The sequence below is a fragment of the Oncorhynchus tshawytscha genome, linkage group LG07 (assembly GCF_018296145.1).
Source record: "Oncorhynchus tshawytscha isolate Ot180627B linkage group LG07, Otsh_v2.0, whole genome shotgun sequence".
NCBI lineage: Eukaryota > Metazoa > Chordata > Actinopteri > Salmoniformes > Salmonidae > Oncorhynchus > Oncorhynchus tshawytscha.
The window spans coordinates 18,227,922-18,250,960 of NC_056435.1; the positions used below are offsets into that span (position 1 = coordinate 18,227,922).

Below are 23,039 nucleotides of genomic sequence, written 5' to 3' on the forward strand. Positions count from 1 at the left end.
GCATGGAACTAGACTATAGTAATAACATGGAACTAGACTATAGTAACAGCATGGAACTTGACTATAGTAACAGTATGGAACTAGACTATAGTAACAGCATGGAACTAGATTATAGTAACAACAGGGAACTAGACTATAGCAACAGCACGGAACTAGACTATAGTAACAGCATCGAACTAGACTATGCTGAGATATGATCCTTGCAATTATTATCTGGGAATTTCAGCAGTGGTATTGATTGTGAAATATTTTGATCATTTCATGAGAGCAACATGATAAGTAATATTTTCTGAACAACCATGTTTTATTTAATATCTATTAAGAATTTCTTATCAACTTTATTTCACTTTGTGATGTTTCATTATAGAGAACATAACATGACAATACATGGCATCTAAGTAGCTGAATATGATTATGGACTGACAGTCTAACAGTTTGAAGGAGGACACAACATGTTATTCTGGTTAAACAGTGAGAGACTAGTTGATAAAGGAGTGGGGATTTTTTTACAATTAGGATATAATATTTCATGTTTTACTCGTACCTCAGCCAGCATTGTGAATGGTTAAGAAATAATATGTCATGTTTTACTCGTTCCTAAGCCAGCGTTGTGAATGGTTAGGAAATAATATGTCATGTTTTACTCGTACCTCAGCCATCATTGTGAATGGTTAGGAAATAATATGTCATGTTTTACTTGTACATCAGCCAGCATTGTGAATGGTGTCTGAGGCGGTGACATACTAAACCATGGCAGTAAATCTAATACTTAGGTGTTTTTAGTCACGCTTGAAAGGTCTGGGGTGGTTCTGTGGTTATAAGTTACTGACCTTGGAATACATCTCTGGCCATGCTGGAAGGGTCTGAATCAAACCCTATGTCCACCTGGTACACTGGCAGGGTATGGGTCAAACCCAATATACACCTGGTACACTGGCAGGACCTGAATTAAACCCAATGTCCACCTGGCACACTGGCAGGGTCTGAATCAAATCAAATGTCCACCTGGCACACGGACAGGGTCTGAATCAAACCCAATGACCACCTGCCACACTGACAGGGTCTGAATCAAACCCAATGACCACCTGGCACACTGGCAGAATCTGAATCAAACCCAATGTCCACATGGCACACTGACAGGGTTCGAATCAAACTCAATGTTAGGGGGAGGGAAGATTGGTCAAGAGGGTGATGATTATTGTTGTTCTACTGCCTGATTGTTATGCAACACCACTGTTTACAAACGCTTTTGTTAAATCAGCACAACAGTTTTCAGCAGTGATAACATAATTGCAAAAGGGTTTTCTATTGATCAATCAGCCTTTTAAAATGATCAACTTGGAATAGCTAACACAATGTGCCATTGGAACACAGGAGTAGTGGTTGCTGATAATGGGCCTCTCTACACCTATGTAGATATTCCATAAAAATGCAGCCTTTTCCAGCTACAATAGTCATTTACAACATTAACAATGTCTACACTGTATTTCTGATCAATTTGATGTTATTTTAATGGACAATTTCTGGGGATTTTCTTTCAAAAATAAGGACATTTCTAAGTGACCCCAAACTTTTGTTACACCATGTAGGAGCAGTATAGACCTAGTCTGTTCATTATATGCATCTACATGATGTATTGTTACACCATGTAGGAGCAGTATAGACCGACAGTGGCTGGCTACTTATTTAGATTTAGTTTGACTGAATGAAACTGCCTTAAATGTGCTGTAGTAAAAAAAAAAAAATAGCACTAATCAATCAACACATTCCTGTCTTTGTATGTCTCAATATAATAGTATTATTTAATTAAATCCATTTAAAATAATATTTGTCTGATAATAAAATATTTCTCTCAACTGCGTTTCCACTCCAGTCAGCTGACGGCAATGTGAGTCTTTCAGGCGATGCTGCCAGCGTGACGTATAATCTAGTGGACGGTTCTTCATAAACAGCTCGTCAACCACCTCCGCAGCTTGCTAGCCAACATAGCCGAAAGATTCAAGCTTTCGGTCTATATTAGCTACCGTGTTTTAGACACAACTCTGTCGTATCTACATGTTAACCTATTTAATTTAATATTACGTTATTTTGTATTAGTCAGCTATAGTAGCTGGCTGGTTAAGTTAGCACTAGCCTAGTCGCTAATGATAGCTAGCTAGCTAGCTAACATCCCCGAACATGAGCTTCCTAAACTTCTCTCCTCCTGCTAAAGAAGAGGCGGTCTGCTGGACCGAGAAAGAAGCTCTGGGGCTGAACATTGTCGTGAAAGAGGAGAAGGAAGAAGAGGATGTCACAGTTAAAAAACAAGTAGAGGGTGAGGCTGTTACAGTGAAAGAAGAAGAGAAAGACGTTTCAGTGAAAGAAGAGGAAGACGCGTTCAGAGTGAAAGAAGAGGAGGAGGATGTTACTGTGAAGGAAGAGGAGGATGCCGTTTTTGGAGTGAAGAAGGAAGGAGAGATTACTGTCACATTGAAAGATGAAGGGGAGATAGTAGATCTGAGTAACACCAGTAAGTACCGCCTTAAATTTGTTTTTAACTTTGGATGTTCGGGGTTGGCTCGTCAATACATCTTCAACGGAGGGTCCTGGGATGATGACTGATATGTCTAGAATCAGACAACGTAGAGAGCAAGCTACCCCTTTCCGTTTCCAAAAAGTGACTTAACATATATATTTGAGAAGGGTCTATCTGCTGACTGCAGACTGGGGGGCACGGCATGTAGTGATTTTCGTGTAGTGATGATTTACTACACACAGTGCCCCCCAATAGTGTCATATGAGAGTTGGGTTGGCTACACCAAAGATTATGGATATACTGACAAGATGTCTCTCTGCCCTAACAAGTGGAGTCGTTGTCCACAAGCGGCACTGCTGGTTCTTTAGCTCTCGCCTACTCTTTCTTTGGATTGGTGGACACATTATTATTGTAATCTATTTTTTACATATTCTATGAGGGTTGTTGACATCAACCGCCTGTATTCAATGGAGAGAGATGCTAAGCCACTACTCATGGCATGAATATGCATAACCATCTCGAGACAACTCCTATAGTGTTTTTATTAGAACACACCGTTCTATACAGTCCACCTGGTAGAGGTTCATATCTGACAGAGATGAAAGTCTCTGTTAAAAAATTAAAAAGGGGGAGTCTAAAGCTGCAACAACTAGGATTGTGCCTTTTGGCTTCTGGACAACTAACTTAAGTTGATATGAAACCCAATAGAACAGGAGAGAAATTACATAGTGGTGGGTCTAATAGAACAGGAGAGAAATTACATAGTGGTGGGTCCTACAGGTAAATCATTTGTCCCCAATGATATGATTCCCCCTGTCTATACAGAAATATGTAAGATACCAGAAAGCATGACGTTGCCACAGAGGAATCGGGGATCATTGGCTTCCTTACAATAATACCTGTGTTTGGTTTCAAATCACAAGCTTGTAGACTTATGCCTATTTGGGCAGTGCGTGTGGCAATCGGCCTCGCTGATTATTGAGTTGAGGCTGTCAGTGAAAAGCATCTCAAATAGGTGTGAAGATAATGTCTCTTGAGTATAATTTAGAATGTTGAGACAAGGAGAAGGGGAGGGTTGTGTGGTGAAGATATGTGAGTCTCTCTTCAGAATGTCCTCCTCCTGGCTTCCACCAATTCTTGCTCCTTCGTTGTTTCATTGTGTGAATTGATTGCCTTTTAGATTGAGTTTATCATATAAATGACCCATTGCAAATGTCACCAGGAGTAAATGCACCGTTACTTCCTGTTATTTGGTTACATTAATTTGTTAATGCATGTATTAATTAGTCATTTTTTAATTTATTTATTTCACTTTTATTTAACCAGGTAGGCCAGTTAAGAACAGGTTGTCATTTACAACTGCGACCTGGCCAAGATAAAGCAACGTAGTGCGACAAAACAACAACAGAGTTACACACAAACAAACAGTCAATAACACAATACAAAATAAAAAATAGAAAAATCTATGTAGTGTGTGCAAATGTGGGGAGGTAGGCAATAAATAGGCCCTAGAGGTGAAATAATTAAAATTTTGCATTAATACTGGAGTGATAGATGTGCAGATGATGATGTACAAGTAGAGATAATGGGCTGCAAAAGAGCAAGAGGATAAATAACACTATGGGGATGAGGTAGTTGGGTGTGCTATTTACAGATTGGCTGTGTACAGGTACAGTGATCGGTAAGCTGCTCTGACAGCTGATGCTTAAAGTTAGAGAGGGAGATATAAGACTTCAGCTTCAGGGATTTTTGCAATTTGTTCCAGTCATTGGTAGCAGAGAACTGGAAGGAAAGGCGGCCAAAGGGGGAATTGGCTTTGAGGGTGACCAGTGAAATATATATATGGAGCGCGTGCTACGGGTGGGTGTTGCTATGGTGACCAGTGAGCTGAGATAAGGCAGGGCTTTACCTTGCAAAGACTTAAGGATGACCTGGAGCCAGTGGGATTGATGACGAATATGTAGTGAGGGCCAGCCAACGAGAGCATACAAGTGGTGGGTAGAATATGGGGCTTTACCTTTCTCATTTTGTTTGAAGCAGGCTGTCATGTGCCTTTTACTGTGGAGTGGATTCCGTCTGCCCACTCTTGCATAAAGACCTGATCGGTGGAGTGCTGCAGGGATGGTTGTCCTTCCGGAAGGTTCTCCCATCTCCACAGAGGAAATCTGTAGCTCTGTCAGAGTGACCATCGGGTTCTTGCTCCCTTCCCTGATGAAGGCCCTTCTCCACCGATTGCTCAGTTCTGCTGGGCGGCCAGCTCTTGGAAGAGTCTTGGTGGTTCCAAACTTCTTCCATTTAAGAATGATGGAGGCCACTGTGTTCTTGGGGACCTTCAATGCCGCAGAAATGTTTTGGTACCCTTCCTCACATCTGTGCCTCGACGTAATCCTGTCTCAGAGCTCAACAGATAATTGAATTGACCTCATTCATTGGTTTTTGCTCTGACATCCACTGCTACCTGTGTATATATAGACAGGTGTGTGCCTTTCCAAGTCATGTTCAATCAATTGAATTTACCACAGGTGGACTCCAATCAAGTTGTAGAAACATCTCAAGGATGATTCGTGAAATCAAGATGCATCTGCGCTCCATTTCGAGTCTCATTGTGAAGGGTTTGAATACTTAAGTAAATAAATGTGCAAAAATGTCTAAAAACTTGTTTTTGGTTTGTCATTATGTGGTTTTGTGTGTAGATTTGATGAGGGGGAAAATATTCAATTTTAGAATAAGGCTGTAACGTAACAACATGTGGAAAAAGTGAAGGGGTCTGAAAACATTATGAATGCACTGTGTCTGCAGGTGTCTATCTGGTCAAAACCACTGATACAGGTGCCCCACCACCCTCTGGGATGGATCATGTATACAGAAAAACCTAGATTCAAATACTTAGATGTGTGTGTATTGGGTATATGTTGTGAAATTGTTAGATAGTACTGCACTGTCGCAGCTAGAACCACAAGCATTTCACTACACCTACAATAACATCTGCTAAACGTGTATGTGACCAATAAAATGTGATTTAATTTTGATTTGAAATAAACGTCCTATTTATCAAAGGTGCTTTTGACTGGGGTCAAAATGACTCCAAAGGATTTGAATTTGTTAAAAGTCCATTTTGATCCAGAAACACTAAACCATGATTTAGATTTATTAAGAAACAAGTTGATTGACAAAGTCATGAAAAAATGGAAGAATTGAATAAACCACATTTTGGCTATGATAAAAGATATGCCTCGGGTCAAAATCATGTCAGAAGTATGGTTCAATGCAAATATGTAGTGGGTGTAAAGTTTGATTGTTTTATTTTCTCACTCATTAAAAACTAATCAACACATGCTTCTCTTTGAAAGACTTAATATAATATTAAACTTAATAAATGAAAAGTAAACTTTTGGTTCCTCAACTGCGTTGCCCACTCCAGTCAGCGGATGGTGATTTTTTTTTTTTTTGGGTTCAGGCGATGCTGCCAGTGTGACATATAATCTAGTGGACGGGACGCTCCAACAACAACAGCTAGTCAGACTCCTCGGTAGCTTTCTAACAAACATTCACGCTCTTTACACTGTTTTGGGGTATATTAGTCGCTGTGTTTTAAACACACTTCTGTCGAATGTACTTGTTGGCCCATTTAATTATATATTTACGTTGTTTGTCAGCTAGCTGGTTTGCTAGGTTAGTTAAGGACTAGGCTAGTCGCTAATGCTAGCTAGCAAACATACCAGACCATGAGTTCACTAAGTTACTCTCCTCCTGTTGAAGAAGAGGAGGTCTACTGGATGGAGAAAGAAGCTGTTTTGAAAGAGGAGGAGGAAGATAAGACAATACAATAACAAGTAGAGGGTGAGGCTGTTACAGTGAAAGAAGAAGAGAAAGACGTTTCAGTGAAAGAAGAGGAAGATGCTTTCAGAGTGAAAGAGGAGGAGGATGTTACAGTGAAGGAAGAGAAAGAGGAGGAGGGGGAGATTACTGTCACATTGGAGGAAGAAGAGGATGTTGGAGATCTGTTTAACACCAGTAAGTACCATCTCTGCAGTCGTTGAACCAATATGATGTAAAGGGGTTCTACACTTTAATATCGTTCTGTAGGAATGGCTGAAGCTACACTGTAACGTGTAGAACATCAAGAGTGGACATCAACAAAATGTTAACAATTGATCACATGCTTCCAATAAAAATGCCTGAAATACTGTAATCCTCAATATCTCCTATTAGCTTAGCCCAAGATGAACTCTTAAAGGGGCAATCAGCAGTTGTTACATCCATTTTGGGTCTTATACATTAATGATATGTACCCATCTGTTTCTTGAAGAATTCACTTATAAATGCCTCAGGAGCTTAGATCAACTGTCATACCCCATCAGAACCCCAAATATAAGCTTTTTTTATTCTAATGTTTGTCAGTAAATCTAAACTAACACTATATCCTCAAAACATGGTTAAAACTAGAATGTTGATATCATGGAGGGTTGCATTTCTCCAGCACCATCCCTCAGCTTTTTACCAAAACGGGCCGGGAGTACGCTTTGTTATTGTTTCTACTGCCGATTGCTGCTCCCGTTTCTCCTCAAGGTCCAAGGACTGTATGTTTTTCAGAGGTAGACTGGCTCTGGCAGGTAAAATAGTCAAATAATCCACCTAAATGTGAATCGATTCTCAATTGCGATCCGTTTCTAGAAACATAAATCGCTAAACTTTCATATCACATCAACATAAGTTAACACAATACTTTCATATCACATCAAAATAGGTAACCAGTCGCGATGCCCCAGAAGGTAAAATACATTTGTTTCTCGTCATTTCTCCTTCCTTCAGGCTTTTTCTTCTTTGAACTTTATATGGTGGTTGGCAACGAACTTTAAGGTGCATTACCAGCATCAACTGAACTGGAGTGTGGACCTCAGTTCATCTTTTAATCACCCACGTGGGTATATACCAAGACGGTCGTGAAGAGTGCACAACAAAACCTTTTCCCCCTCAGGAGACTGAAAATATTTGTCATGGTTCCCCAGATCCTCAAAAGGTAATACAGCTGCACCATCGAGAGCTTCCTGACCGGTTGCGTCACCGCCTGGTATAGCAACTGCTCGGCATCTGACCCTAAGGCGCTACAGAGGGGAGTGCAAACTGCCCAGTACATCACTGGGGCCAAGCTTCCTGCCATCCAGGACCTATATAGTGGGTGGTGTCAGAGGAAAGCCCACAAAATTGTCAGAGACTCCAGTCACACAAGTTCTAGACGGTTTTCTCTGCTACCGCACAGCAAGTGGTACCGCAGCACCAAGTCTAGGACCAAAAGCCTCCTCAACAGCTTCTACCCCCAAGCCATAAGACTGCTGAACAATTCATGAAATCCCCCCTCCCTTTGGTGCACTGCTGCTACTCGCTGGTTGTTTGTTACCTATGCATATTCACTACGCCCCCACCTTCATGTACAGATTACCTCAACTAGCCTGTACCCCCGCACATTGACTCGGTACCGGTGCCCCCTGTATATTTCCTCGTTATTGTTATTCTCATTGTGTTACTTTTTATTATTACTTTTTATTTGAGTCTACTTGGTAAATGTTTTCTTCTTCTTGAACTGCACTGTTGGTTAAGGGCTTGTAAGTAAAGCATTTCACGGTAAAGTCTAAGTTGGTGTCTTGACGGATTTGTAAAAACGGTTTGTCATAAAACACTATATATTTATATTTTTTAAATGTTGCTGACACCCCTCCCCAGAGGTGTCTCATTATTGGGATTCATTGCTGATTCCTACCTGTAGCTCACTATGAGGTGTCTAGTAATACAGGTTAAGGGCCCTGTTGGAGATTGGTGGTTGGTAGCGGAGTTGGGGGAAAAAGCAGGGTTGGGACACGGCCATGTTATTATCCCTCACACAGTCTCTGTGGTTCAAATGAACCCCATTCCTGGGAATTAGATATGATTACAAATTTCCCCGGTCTCTTACCACAGAAGGGTTCCGTCTGTCCCATTCCCAGCTAGGTTACAAAGCGCTTTATCGCCAGTACCTATGACTGTCTGATAGGGGAAACCTCCATGCTTATTATAGAAAAAATTATTAGGGGAAAACTTTTTAGTAAACTGAAATAAAATAACAAACCTGTTTGAAAAATGAAAACTATTCCAAAGCTAACTTTGACTCCAAAACTAAAATACGCTAAAATAATATTATATTAAATAATAATATTATGTTCCGTTTGAATAAATTATATCTCGACTTTGGGCAAAAATAGAATTGGGTTTTAAATATGTTTTATGTGGTTTTAAAACTTCTGAACCTGGTAGCTGGTAAATTCTGCCATGGGAGGGCAATGTTTCAAATAGACCTAGCTTGTGTATCACTAGCTACCACCAGAAATACTTTCAGAAATTAGGATATTGGAAACTCCTTTTGATTTGTATTAACAGCTAAAAGAAAAGAACATTGGCATGAATTACCCTCTGTGAACAAGAAGCACAACATTACAAATATTTTCAGAGATGTGCGATAATTGACTTGTTCTCTGTAATATCGTATAGCTTTGCAATTGTAACATTATGTACTTTCAAGGAAAATAGGCATGTTTCTCGACTCATACCCTGACTTTAAAAAGGGATTTTGTGAGATTATGCCTAGGAACTGCGTGTCACAGCATGACAATATGAACGCGATTGGTCGACCGTCTCTTTTACGGACAGGCGTTATATACTCTGACATTTTCTGGAATAGTTTTATTTGAAAACGTTTTTGTTTACTTGCCTGACTATTGAATTTGGAATGCACTGTACTGTTCATCTCTGAAACCCACTGAGATAATTCCTTTGATACAGCAGTTGCAATACAGGGATATAACATCTACAGAAAAGACAGGAATGCTTATGGGGGAGGTGGGGCTGTATACAGTGCATTCAGAAAGTAGTCAGACCCCTTGACTTTTTCCACATTTTGTTACGTTAAAGCCGTATTCTAAAATTGATTAAATGATTCCCCCCCCCCCCTTTAATTTAGCTAATTTATTTGGCACACCTGCATTTGGGGAGTTTCTCCCATGCTTCTTTGCAGATCCTTTCTAGCTCTGTCAGGTTGGATGGAGAACATCACTGCACAGCTATTTTCACGTCTCTCCAGAGACGTTAGATCAAGCTCATGTCTGGGCTCTGGCTGGACCACTCAAGGACATTCAGAGACTTCCCCCGAAGCCACTCCTGTTGTCTTGGTTGTATGCTTAATTTAATTTTTTAAATTTTATTTCACCTTTATTTAACCAGGTAGGCTAGTTGAGAACAAGTTCTCATTTGCAACTGCGACCTGGCCAAGATAAAGCATAGCAGTGTGAACAGACAACACAGAGTTACACATGGAGTAAACAATTAACAAGTCAATAACACAGTAGAAACAAAAGAGAGTCTATATAAGGTTGTTGTCCTGTTGGACGGTGAACATTCGCCCCAGTCTGAGGTCCTGAGTGCTCTGGAGCAGGTCTTTCATCAAGTATGTCTCTGCACTTTGCGCCATTAATATTTTCCTCGATCCTGACTGGTCTCCCAGTCCCTGCTTCTGAAAAACCTGGTGCCAGGTTTCCTTCAGATGTGACTCTTGGCATTCAGGCCAATGAGTTCAATCTTGGTTTCATCAAGCCAGAGAATCTTGTTTCTCATGGTTTTAGAGTCCTTAAGGTGCCTTTTGTCAAACTCCAAGCAGGCTGTCATGTGCCTTTTTATTAAGGAGTGGTTTCCATCTGGCCACTCTACTATAAAGGTCTGATTGGTGGAGTGCTGCAGAGATGATTGTCCTTCTGGAAGGTTCTCCCATCTCCACAGAGGAACTTTGGAGCTCTGTCAGAGTGACCATCAGGTTTTTGGTCACCTCCCTGACCAAGGCCCTTCTCCCCCAATCGCTCAGTTTGGCCGGATGACCAGCTCCAGGAAGAGTATTCCCTTTAAGAATGATGGAGGCCACAGTGTTCTTAAGGACCTTCAATGCTGTAGAATCTTTTTTGGTACCCTTCCCCAGATCTGTGCCTCGACACAATCCTGTCTCGGAGCTCTAGGGACAGTTCCTTCGACCTTATTGCTTTGTTTTTGCTCTGACATGCACTGGCAACTGTGGGACCATATATAGACCGGTGTGTGCTTTCCAAATCATATCCAATCAATTGAATTTACCACACGTGAACTCCAAACAAGTTGTAGATACATCTCAAGGATGATTAATGGAAACAGGGTGCACCTGTAAGAAATTGAGTCTCATAGCAAAGGGTCTGAATACGTATGTAAATAAGGTATTTCTGTTTTTTACCTGTTTTCACTTTTTCATTATTGTGTGTAGATTAATGAGGATTCTATTTGTTTAAATCTATTTTAAAATAAAGCTGTAATGTAACAAAATGTGGAAAAGGGGAAGGGGTCTGAACTTTCTGAATTAACTATTTAAAAATATTCAAATGTAACCTTTATTTAATTCACAATCACGTCCAGTTGTAAACACCGCCTGGACTCGAACTGGGGTGTCTGTATTGACGCCTCAAGCACTGAGAGGCAGTGTCTTAGACCGCTGCACCACTCAGGAGCCCCAAAATCATGGGGCTGTTTTTCTGCAAAGGGACCAGGACGACTGATCCGTGTTAAGGAAAGAATGAATGGGGCCATGTATCGTGAGATTTTGAGTGAAAACCTCGATCCATCAGCAAGGGCATTGAAGATGAAACGTGGCTGGGTCTTTCAGCATGACAATGAAACCAAACACACCGCCCGGGCAACAAAGGAGTGGCTTCGTAAGAAGCATTTCAAGGTCCTGGAGTGGCCTAGCCAGTCTCCAGATCTCAACCCCATAGAAAATCTTCGGAGGGAGTTGAAAGTCCGTGTTGCCCAGCAACAGCCCCAAAACATCACTGCTCTAGAGGAGATCTGCATGGAGGAATGGGACAAAATACCAGCAACAGTGTGTGAAAACCTTGTGAAGACTTACAGAAAACGTTTGACCTCTGTCATTGCCAACGAAGGGTATATAACAAAGTATTGAGATAAACTTTTGTTATTGACCAAATACTTATTTTCCACCATCATTTGCAAATAAATTCATTAAAAATCCTACAATGTGATTTTCAGGATTTTTTTTTCTCTAATTTTGTCTGTCATAGTTGAAGTGTACCTATGATGGAAATTACAGGCTCTCTCATCTTTTTAAGTGGGAGAACATGCACAATTGGTGGCTGACTAAATACTTTTTTGCCCCACTGTATATGTACTGAACTGGTCTGATGCTTTAAGCACGCGTTTGATTAAATAATTAAGACACGCAAATGACTCGAGGGAGCCAGAGATCAAAATAACCTAACCAGAAGGAGAAAAATACTGCTGTTATGCTCTTGAAGTTTCCGGTAATGGGCTACACCAGAGGTCGGCAACCTTTTCCATTTGGAATGTGAAGTTATCTGACCATTTCTAACTATCTGCGTGCCAGTTAGGATTTTCTTAATTCATAATAGTATCTCAATCATAGAATGTAGATTAATCTACATTCTATCTAAATGAAAATTATACAAATTTAAAAGTAACTTTTATTGCCATTGCCAACTATGTAAAAATAGCCTACATAAAGCCAACAAATAAAAATATTGCAGCCTGCAGGTAGAAAATATCCTATAAATCACATTTGCTGCACATGGCCTGTCTACAACGAACTGGAAACATTTTATCAACTATCAACTGTGTCGGCCCAAAACTGGAGATGGCAAGCTTTGTATAAAATATTCTGGGCCCTCAGAGTATCCCGCACCAGTGTGTTTGGGACAGACACAGCTGTCGGCTATTTGTGCAAAGAATAAGAAGCAATCAGGTATTTTAGGACATTTCCACTGGATCAGAGCGTTACATGTTTCCCTTTTATGCCGAGTGGTTATCGAAAGGGCGAGAGCTGGAAACATTTTACGAAAATACTTTGAGGTACTATTGTCATTTGCTATTGATTTTGATGAGACTTTGTTTACTTGCTGTTTGAGGTGAAGAAAAAAATAATTTGAGAAGCTCCACAACTCATTAGTGGTGGTGCGTTAAGACAATCAGAAATACTATCAGACATCCCCAAATGGGCACATTTATAAGCCTAAATTTGCATGCAGGCCAGGTAGACTAATCCTACTTCTATATGCGTAATCAGGTGTGCGTCCTTTCTCAACATTGGCAGGAGTGTTTCAAACTAAAGTCAATGAATAAATTGACAAAACTGACGCATCTTGCGGGGTCAGGTCTTGGTGGTCTGCCAGGGGCCGTTTCATTTAGTATCCGTTTGGGTCGGCATGGGGAATGATTGTATTTCCCCATAGTATGTTGTACCGAAGTTGACCAACTGAAAGGGAGTGTAACTTTATGACGGTTGGATTCAGGCTAAACTTTGAACATTGAGATATTAAAGACATGATATATCAGACGCAGAGTATATAAAGGAGTGAGATCTGTAGAAAGACAGAGTGGCTGTGGAATGTGCTGGGTGGACTGGAGGAGATCACAGGATTGCTACAGGGAAAGCGGATGGACATCTGTGGATTAGGTGAAGGAGGGGTTGAGGTCAGGAGGTCAGGTCAGATCCCTTGAAGGGTGTAATAAGGGTTTAGTATCCTGTTACCCTCTTCCTGTCTAACCAGAAAATGTAAGGATTGGAGAGAAGGAGGTATATATACTTGTGATGGTGAGAACATGTTTTTGTCTGACTTACAGCTGTAACGACCCTTTGGGAATAATTAAACTTGATTAAGCTTGATTAAGCTTCTCTAGTGTCCGTGAGGTATTTTCTCTGAAAAATTAGAACCTAACACTATAATTAGTGTTCCCTGAAGGAGGGAAACGAGGTACAACACCTGTTTGGCCCCACCCCTTCCTGGGTCGGTGAAGAACGGTATTACATTTAAATCCGAGCCTCACGTTCATCACCTGTAGAAGGCAGTGATTCCAGCGACGCTTGAATTTAATAGTATGTTGTACCTAGTTTCCCTCCTTCAGGGAACAGTAGTTATAGTCATAACGTTACTCTTGTCATGTGATGAACTTCAACTTAAATAGGAGATCTTGCTGTCGGACAGTTTTTTTGTATTCTGAAATGCACTCGAACTATGTATCATTTAGTGGCTCCTTATGTTACGCTGGGGAAACAGTTTTCGTGGGCACAGAAATACAAAATAATTTCAGAGTTTGTAATCCAAGATGGCGAAGCAGTAAGACGTGTTTGTTGTAAATGTTATGTTTTTTTGTCTTTTTTTGTATATATTGCAATATTTCAATCTCTTTTTCCATCTTTAAATGAAATATACCTTCCGGCAACCTGCCTCACCCAATGTGATACGGATCTGCTATTTTTTAGACCTTATAGCTAGAACCTCCATCAGAAGTTAGCCATCAGAAGCTAACCAGCTGATTAGCTACTTGCTATTTAGTCATTGTTAGCCACTGCTAGCAGCCTTTACATTTTTAGCTAAGAGACCAGCTGTTTTTAGCCTGGATAATACCTGCCAGTCTGCACAGCGCAATATCAACCCTGAGCATATCGGACTGTTTTTCTCCACTACATCACCGTATTCCTGCCGTAAGCTCTGGACCATTACACCGGATAATCGCAGCTAGCTAGCTGCTACCGAGTGGCCCAGCCCCGAAGCTAGCCTTGAGCCAGGCCCATCTCCTGGCCTGCTCAGTGGACCCTATGATCACTCGGCTACACAGCTGATGCCTCCCAGACTCTTCACTAAGACGACTAGAAGCCACTACATCACCGGATTCCTGCCGTAAGCTCTGGACCTTTGCACCGGATTGGCTATAGTGGCTAGCACCCTTGTCCCGAAGCTAACACCAATTAGCCTCGAGCCAGGTGCATCTCCCGGCTAGCAAACAAATTTACTCCAGCTACAATACCTCTTTTGCCATTTGGCCTGGACCCTTTGTCGACACGTAGCCCCACTTATCCATCACGACTGGTCTGCCTACACAATTCCGTCCGATGTGCCCTCAACCGGCCTTTGCCAGATGTCGGTTACGCCCTTGTCCTGAAGCTAGCACCAGGAGCATCTCCCAGCCAGCGTAGTAAAGACTATCATATCGGCTTCCCTGGTTCATATATTGCTGCTCACTGGACCCTATGATCACTTGGCTACATAGCTGATGCCTGCTGGACTGTTATTAATCACAGTGCTCCATTTTGTTTATTTTGTTTAACTGTCGGCCTCAGCCTTGATTTCAGGCCCTGTGTGTAGTTAACTGACCCTCTCTGCCCATTCATCGCCATTTTACCTGTTGTTGTTGTCTTACCCGTTGTTGTCTAAGCTAGCTCTCCCAATCAACACCTGTGATTGCTTTATGTCTTCCTTTATGTCTCTCCCATTTCAATATGCCTTGTATACTGTTGTTTAGGGTAGTTATCACACAGGAGTTGCAATATACTGCAGAGATGGCCTGCAAAGTTCTATCCTACTTTCCAGGTCTAAGCCCAAACAGTTTGAGCTTCTAATTTGAAAAATGAATCTCTCCAGAAATAAGTCTCTCACTGTTGCCGCCTGTTAGAGCCCCCTCAGTTCCCAGCTGTGCCCTGGACACCATATGTGAATTGATTGCCCCCCATATATCTTCAGAGTTCGTTCTGTTAGGTGACCTAAACTGGGATGTCTGGTTGTTCTTTAAAAGTAATTTCCTCACCACCTTAAATAAGCATGTCCCTTTAAAAAAAAATTAAAACTTAGAACAGATACAGCCCTTGGTTCACTCCAGACCTGACTGCCCTCGACCAGCACAAAAACATCCTGTTGCGTACTGCAATATGCAACTTTTCACAGTCAGTTAGGAAAGCAAGAGCTAGCTTTTTCAAACAGAAATATGCATCCTGTAGCTCGAACTCCAAAAAGTTTGGGGACACTGTAAAGCCCATGGAGAATAAGAGCACCTCATCCCAGCTGCCCACTGCACTGAGGCTAGGAAACACTGTCACCACTGATAAATCGAGAATTTCAGTAAGCATTTCTCTACGGCTGGCCATGCTTTCCTCCTGGCTACCCCAACCCCGGCCAACAGCTCCCCACCCCCCGCAGCTACTTGCCCAAACCTCCCCAGCTTCTCCTTCACCCAAATCCAGATAGCTGATGTTCTGAAAGAGTTGCAAAACCTGGACCCGTACAAATCAGCTGGGCTGAACAATCTGGACCCTCTCTAAGATTATCTGCCGCCATTGTGGCAACCCCTATTACGAGTCTGTTCGTAAGGTAGCCTAGTGGTTAGAGCGTTGGACTTGTAACCGAAAGGTTGCAAGATCGAATCCCCGAGCTGACAAGGTAAAAATTTGTCTTCTAAAGTCTTCGAAAGCCAAGTTAACAAACACTGACCATTTTTTTAATCCCACCGTACCTTCTCCGCTGTGAAAACCGGTTTCCGAGCTCAGCCACGCTCAAGGTACTAAACGATATCATAACCGCCATTGATAAAAGACAGTACTGTGCAGCAGTCTTCAAAGTATTTTGACTCTGTCGATCACCGCATTCTTATCGGGCGACTCAACAGGCTTGGTTTCTCAAATGACTGACTCGCCTGGTTCACAACTTCTCAGATAGAGTTCAGTCTGTCAAGCCTGTTGTCCGGACCTCTGGCAGTCTCTATGGTGGTAGCACAGGGTTCAATTCTCGGGGCCGACTCTTTTACTCTGTATATACCAACGATGTTGCTCTCGCTGCTCTCGTCGGCTGGCACTCGCTACATATTCGTTGTCAAACCAACTGGCTCCAGGTCATCTGTAAGTCTTTGCTAGGCTGCCTTAACTCAGCTCACTGGTCACCATAGCAACACCCACCCATAGCACGTGCTCCAGGAAGTATATCTCACTGGTCATCCCCAAAGCCAACACCTGCTTTGTCCACCTTTCCTTCCAGTTCTCTGCTGCCAATGACTGGAACGAATTGCAAAAATCGATGAAGTTGGAGACTTATATCTCCCTCACTAACTTTAAGAATCAACTATCTGAGCAGCTTACTGATCGCTGCAGCTCTACACAGCCCATCTGTGAATAGCCCATCCAACTGCCTACCTCAATTCCCATGTTTTTATTGACTTATTTTTGCTCTTTTGCACACCAGTATTTCTACTTGCACAACATCATCTGCAAATCTATCACTCCAGTGTTAATGCTAAATTGTAATTACTTTGCTACTATGGCTGATTTATTGCCTTACCTCTGTACTCCATTTGCAAACACTGTATATAGATTTTTCTATTGTGTTATTGACTGTACTTTTGTTTATCCCACGTGTAACTCTTGTGTTGTTTTTTTCGCACTGCTTTGCTTTATCTTGGCCAGGTCGCAGTTGTAAATGAGAACTTGTTCTCAACTGGCCTACCTGGTTAAATAAAGGTGAAATTTAAAAAATTATGAATTGTTCATGATGTCCTCCAGTGAGTTTTTTTGGGTACTTTTCCTGTTGAGAAGTCATATATAAATACAGTAAAGTATAAACACACTAAAGGGAAACAAATGTTTTGAGCAAAATAGTTTTTTTTTAGAGAGAACTGCAAACTAGAAGGTGTGAGTGATGCCATAGAAAGGCATTCAAGGAGTTGGCTTGAAGGGAAGTCGTGAAGTCATACAATAGGCGACTGATCTTCATGTGAATATTCATTATTCTTTTTTAAATCCTTCCTGTTTTGTCAAGTTGGTTGTTGATCATTGCTAGAAAGCCATTTTCAAGTCTTTCCATATATTTTAAAGATAATTTAAGTCAAAACTGTAACCAGGCCACTCGGGAACATTCAATGTCATCTTGGTAAGCTCCTCCAGTGTAGATTTGGCCTTGTGGTTTAGGTTATTGTCCTATTAGTACAGTTTTTTGTATTCAGATCTCTGAAATGCACTCTACCTACGTAACATTTCCTTATATTACGCTGGGAAAACAGTTTTCAAAGGCACAGAAATCCTAAATCATTTGAGTTTGCAAAATCCAATGGTTCTAACCGAAAGTCACCTTAACTTTATTGACATCACCCAAATGGATACAGTCATTAATGCGGTTCTTCAATAATTACACATAATTCTTATACTGTAGCTGTTTTGTTAGTCACATGTTCAACTATCATCAACTTATCAAGGAAATCATTTTCTGAATGACAATCACATGACAAACATCCTGACATGCAACAACAACCAAAGTGCTTCTTCATTCATTACTCTGGTAAAGACAGTTATGCCGTGCTCCATGTTGGATCCAACATCCCTAACAAATTGATGTTTGTAATGTGTTATTGTCTGCTTGATTTACAGTAGGGTCTCGTTAGTCTGTTTGGACACAGACACTTACCTAATAATGTGTAGAGAACTGTTCCTTGATGGATAGGCTATTGTACAACACACAGAGCTATTTTCCTATATTTGTTTTTAGGTGAAGTTATGGGTCCTACAGTAGGTCTATGTTATTGTTATGGGTCCTAGAGTACACAATGTGTGTCATGCAACAACAACCAAAGTGCTTCTTCATTCATTACATAGGTTTATTTGTTGTTAGGTGAAGTTATGGGCCAATTTTGTAAACAGTGTACAAACCCTCATTGTCAGGCTGATGGAACAGCTTGCCAAAGAGCATTTTACTGGTTGAAGTGTTTTTAAGTACAAGCGGCTAATTTGAGATGATGACACAAACATTATATTAAGCAGGACATTCAAACGAGCCTTACAATTATAATAAAAGTACTGTGAAATGCACTCATAAGCAACCTGGAAATGGAGGTTCCTCCCCTGACTTTTCCCCTATTCACATTCAGAATACATCGTGAAAAACTAAAATCTTTGCTCACCATTTTTGCTCCTGGCAGATATACTACATCCATAACTATCGGTTTCCTCATTAGCAGGGAGGAGTTTCTACAACCAAACTGAATGTGCATTGCTCTCGTGCCACAATTTTATGAAACAGGAAGGGGCCTATATTGGAGACCGAAAGTCGTCTGGCACACTGCTTAGAGTTTCAACAACATGAATATCTTATTTCTAGTCTACAATCTTAATGTTACTACTAATGTGAAAAGAAGACAAAATATGACTGTTCTTGCTCATTTTAAGACAAATGTCAAATAATCATTACATTCATTACAGACAACAATTGTTGTACAACATCATGACTACGCTGTTGGCATCACTTTTTACAATGGATTACCGCTGTTGTGGGCCTTTAATCATCTGTCTGACTTTGTTGTTCACACAGGAGAGAGACATGACTACCGTGGATCCTCTGGGGAGCCTCAACAACCTCATGATGCTGACAAGGCAGAGAAGAGTCTCTCCACATTAGAACACCTCAAGAAACACCTGCAGAGATCCACAGGGAAGAGAACTCACTGCTGCTCTGACTGTGGGAAGAGATTCACCTCCTCAGGCATTAAAATTCATCAGAGAACACACACAGGAGAGAAATCTTATAGCTGTACTCAATGTGGGAAGAGTTTTACTCATTCATCCAGCCTGATATCACACCAGAGAACACACACAGGAGAGAAATCTTATAGCTGTACTCAATGTGGGAAGAGTTTTACTCATTCATCCAGCCTGATATCACACCAGAGAACACACACAGGAGAGAAACCTTATAGCTGTACTCAATGTGGGAAGAGTTTTACTCATTCATCAGCCTGATATCACACCAGAGAACACACACAGGAGAGAAACCTTATAGCTGTACTCAATGTGGGAAGAGTTTTACTCATTCAACCAGTCTGATATCACACCAGAGAACACACACAGGAGAGAAACCTTATAGCTGTGGTCAATGTGGGATGAGTTTTACTCAGCAAAGCAGCCTGATATCACACCAGAGAACACACACAGGAGAGAAACCGTATAGCTGTGATGAATGTGGGAAGAGTTTTGATACATCTAGCCATCTTACTGTACACCAAAGATCACACACAGGAGAGAAACCGTATAGCTGTACTCAATGTGGGAAGAGGTTTTTTACATCTAGCCATCTGAAGATACACCAGAGAATACACACAGGAGAGAAACCTTATAGCTGTACTCAATGTGGGAAGAGTTTTTTAACATCTAGCCAGCTGAAGATACACCAGAGAACACACACAGGAGAGAAACCGTATGGCTGTGGTCAATGTGGGAAGAGTTTTACTCAGCTAAGCAACCTGATATCACACCAGAGAACACACACAGGAGAGAAACCGTATAGCTGTGATGAATGTGGGAACAGTTTTACAAAGTTGTGTAATCTGACTCTTCACCAGAGAACACACACAGGAGAGAAACCTTATAGCTGTGCTCAATGTGGGAAGAGTTTTTTTACATCTAGCCATCTGAATATACACCAGAGAACACACACAGGGGAGAGACCTTATAGCTGTGATCCATGTGGGAAGAGTTTTACTCAGCTAAGCAGCCTGATATCACACCAGAGAATACACACAGGAGAGAAACCTTATAGCTGTACTCAATGTGTGAAGAGTTTTACTCACCTAAGCAGCCTGATATCACACCAGAGAACACACACAGGAGAGAAACCGTATAGCTGTGATCGATGTGGGAAGAGTTTTACTCAGCTAAGCAGCCTGATATCACACCAGAGAATACACACAGGAGAGAAACCTTATAGCTGTACTCAATGTGGGAAGAGTTTTACTCACATAAGCACCCTGATATCACACCAGAGAACACACACAGGAGATAAACCATATAGCTGTAATGATTGTGGGAAGAGTTTTGTTCAATCTGGCAATCTGACAGTACACCAGAGAACGCACACAGGAGAGAAATTGTACAGCTGTAATCAATGTGGGAAGAGTTTTGTTCAATCTGGCAATCTGACAGTACACAAGATAACACACACAGGAAAGAAATCTTGAGATAATATGATAAAACTCTGATCAAATAATAGAAAATACATACATGGGGTGGTTTCATGATATCAAGTAATTCATGTCACAATGTGGAATGTTAACACATTGTAGTAGGAGTATTTTGATATTGTCACAATGTAGAAGCCTAATCATATGCCCCCTTATCATTTGATTTCAACATGATATGGATATTAGCCTCAGGGGGAAAATCCAGGCTCTGAATTGGAAGAGTACTATTGTGATTTAACAAAAAATGTACTAACAAAAAAAGAGTTGTGTTACACTTGAATAAAGATGCAACACTTCAAAATGTAGCGAGCTGTTTTCTACAAATTGTCCTCTAACCAGGGATGTACAGATTACTCCCAGATTCCGTGTGTTTTTGAGCTGTTAGTTTTAACAGGATGTCCCTCCCTCTCTCGCACGATATGAGTGGTGACAAGTAAGTGTTGCGTTTCTCTTAGTGTTGGGGACCCATAAACTCAAAATGTAGCTGACTGTCTTCTGCAGGTTGTCTTCTAACCAGTGAGCTAAAAGATATCTCCCATTTCCATGTGTTTTTTTAGTTTCAACAGCAAGTACAACCTGATTTCCTCCCTAATCGATATCAGTGATTTATTGCTGCTTGTGTCCATGGTGAGGACAACATGGTTTCTGATTGTCTCAAGGTTAGGCAGTCAAAAAGATTTGTGTTTTGTGTTTAGCCAGTGTGTTCCATGGATGACAAATTATTTTGAATTTCCATATTAGAGATGAGTTTTGTTTGGGCTCGGTCCAAGGGGACGAGAGTTCAAGAAGCAAGTGAGTTTTAGGAAGGGAAAAATACACTTTTTTTGTTGTTTGTAATTGTTGACTGCCAGTAGACACCATGTTTATATTGGTGAAGGTGAAGCATTGTAGTTGATTATAATGTGAAATGGAAGTTGTTTTCTGTTGGTGGTGCGCATTCTCTTAATTAATGTGTTGCAGTCTTTGGTTTTTCCATTTATGTTTTGAGGTTGGACTTTAGTGGGTATAGCTCGTTAGCACATAGGGCGCACTGATTGGTGTCACCTCGTTAGTCAGTATGTGTTATACCTGTGCTGGCTTGTCCATCTCGTTAGTGGGAAGGTGTTTCACCTGAGCTGGTCCAGGTTCTATTTAAGAGTGTCTGGCCCAGTGCTCCAGTTATCTTGATAGACGTTGAATGTCAACACATTTAGTTGCTCCACTTTTTTGGTTTACGTCCTGTCTGTAAGTTTGGTGTGAGTTACTGTTTCCCTCTTCTTGGGCAGATTTAGTGGGTCTCATGGTGTGTCTTGTATGTCCCAGTTGTTGTTACTAGTCAACTTTCAGTGAACACTGAGAGCAAAACTGCAACATTATGTTATAATGCTTTTATTGGATCAAATAGTTGTTTTATGCAACATAATAGTGTTCTTATAACTATTGTGTCTGTGTATTCTACTGAGGATGGTCCTCTGGGGGATAACACTGACAGGGGCTTTACAATGTAATGGGTGATAAAACCTAAAGTGACCGCATTCCAGAGCATGCGTTAATGTTTCTGTTCTATATGGTACCAGGGCGAGATGACCACAGGGCCAGACCCTGGTCTCTACACGAAGAGTACTGTTTTTACAGCAGATACTGTCTCCTGTGAATTACAAGTAGCTTTCATACAAATCTTAACCTTGTGACCTGTTCTATGCTTCTATTGTTGGTCTTGTAGGTTGAAAAGGGTTTATCTTGACTATAAAAGACCTTTGTACTTTTGTCTCGTGGCTCTCGACAAATAATCTGGGGGTGATTTGTCGACCAGCCATCATTATCGTAGAGCACTCAATTGATTCACTTTATATGTGTGCGTTGTATTGACCTGCTTCCTTATTAATAAGTGAATAAAGATTTAGTTTAAGAATAATAATAACTTGTGTGATAAGTTTGCCTCATTTGATATTAAAGAAATGAACCACATTTGGCGATGGAGATGTGAATTTTCACTTGGTGATGCTCCTGACGACCTGGGTAAATGGTACACGAGGGATCCTTCAAACTTGGAATCTCAGGAGACCACACTTCGGGAACGGAGCAGATGGACCCATCTCATAGGCTCTGAGTGTATTCCTGTGTGAGGAGGTGTGAAGAGGGCTGAGCCAGCTATCTCTGAACTGGATGAAAACTAGAATCTGTGTTCACTAGTTAAGACCATGTTTGATATAGAATAAGCTAGTAAGGTGCACCTGTAATTATTTTAAACCTGTACCTGTTTTAAACCTGGATCCCATTTTAGAAGTATTGAAAGATAAATGTATGACTTACATTATCCTAGGAGCTAACCATGACATAGAAATGTGAAAATATTCCTGTAGGTTAAAATATTGTTGAAAAACAATTTAGGTATGTTTGGGAATAGCATTGTGGGACTGCAATGTGTGCGTGATTGAGAGATCTATAGTTCCACACAGATCTATAGTTTATTTTTTGTTCTGCTGGTGTATGTTTGGAAAGCTGCTTCGTAGCTATGGAGAGTCCTTGAAAAAGCAAATGGAATGGTTGTTGTGAGTACCTGAGAATTTCTTATGTTTTATATGCGTTCTGTGAATATATGATAAATTGTATGTGTGTATAATCGATTTCTAGAGATTTGATGAAGTAATACTGGGAATATAATTAAATACAATTTAAACAACACGTAGCCGACCGTAGG

At 41.0% G+C, this 23,039-nt stretch overlaps 1 pseudogene; it reads left to right on the top strand.

Annotated features, from left to right (window-relative positions):
- The first annotated feature begins 1,895 nt into the window (after nucleotides 1-1,895).
- On the top strand, nucleotides 1,896-22,207 carry LOC112255215 (annotated as a pseudogene).
- Nucleotides 22,208-23,039: the final 832 nt, after the last annotated feature.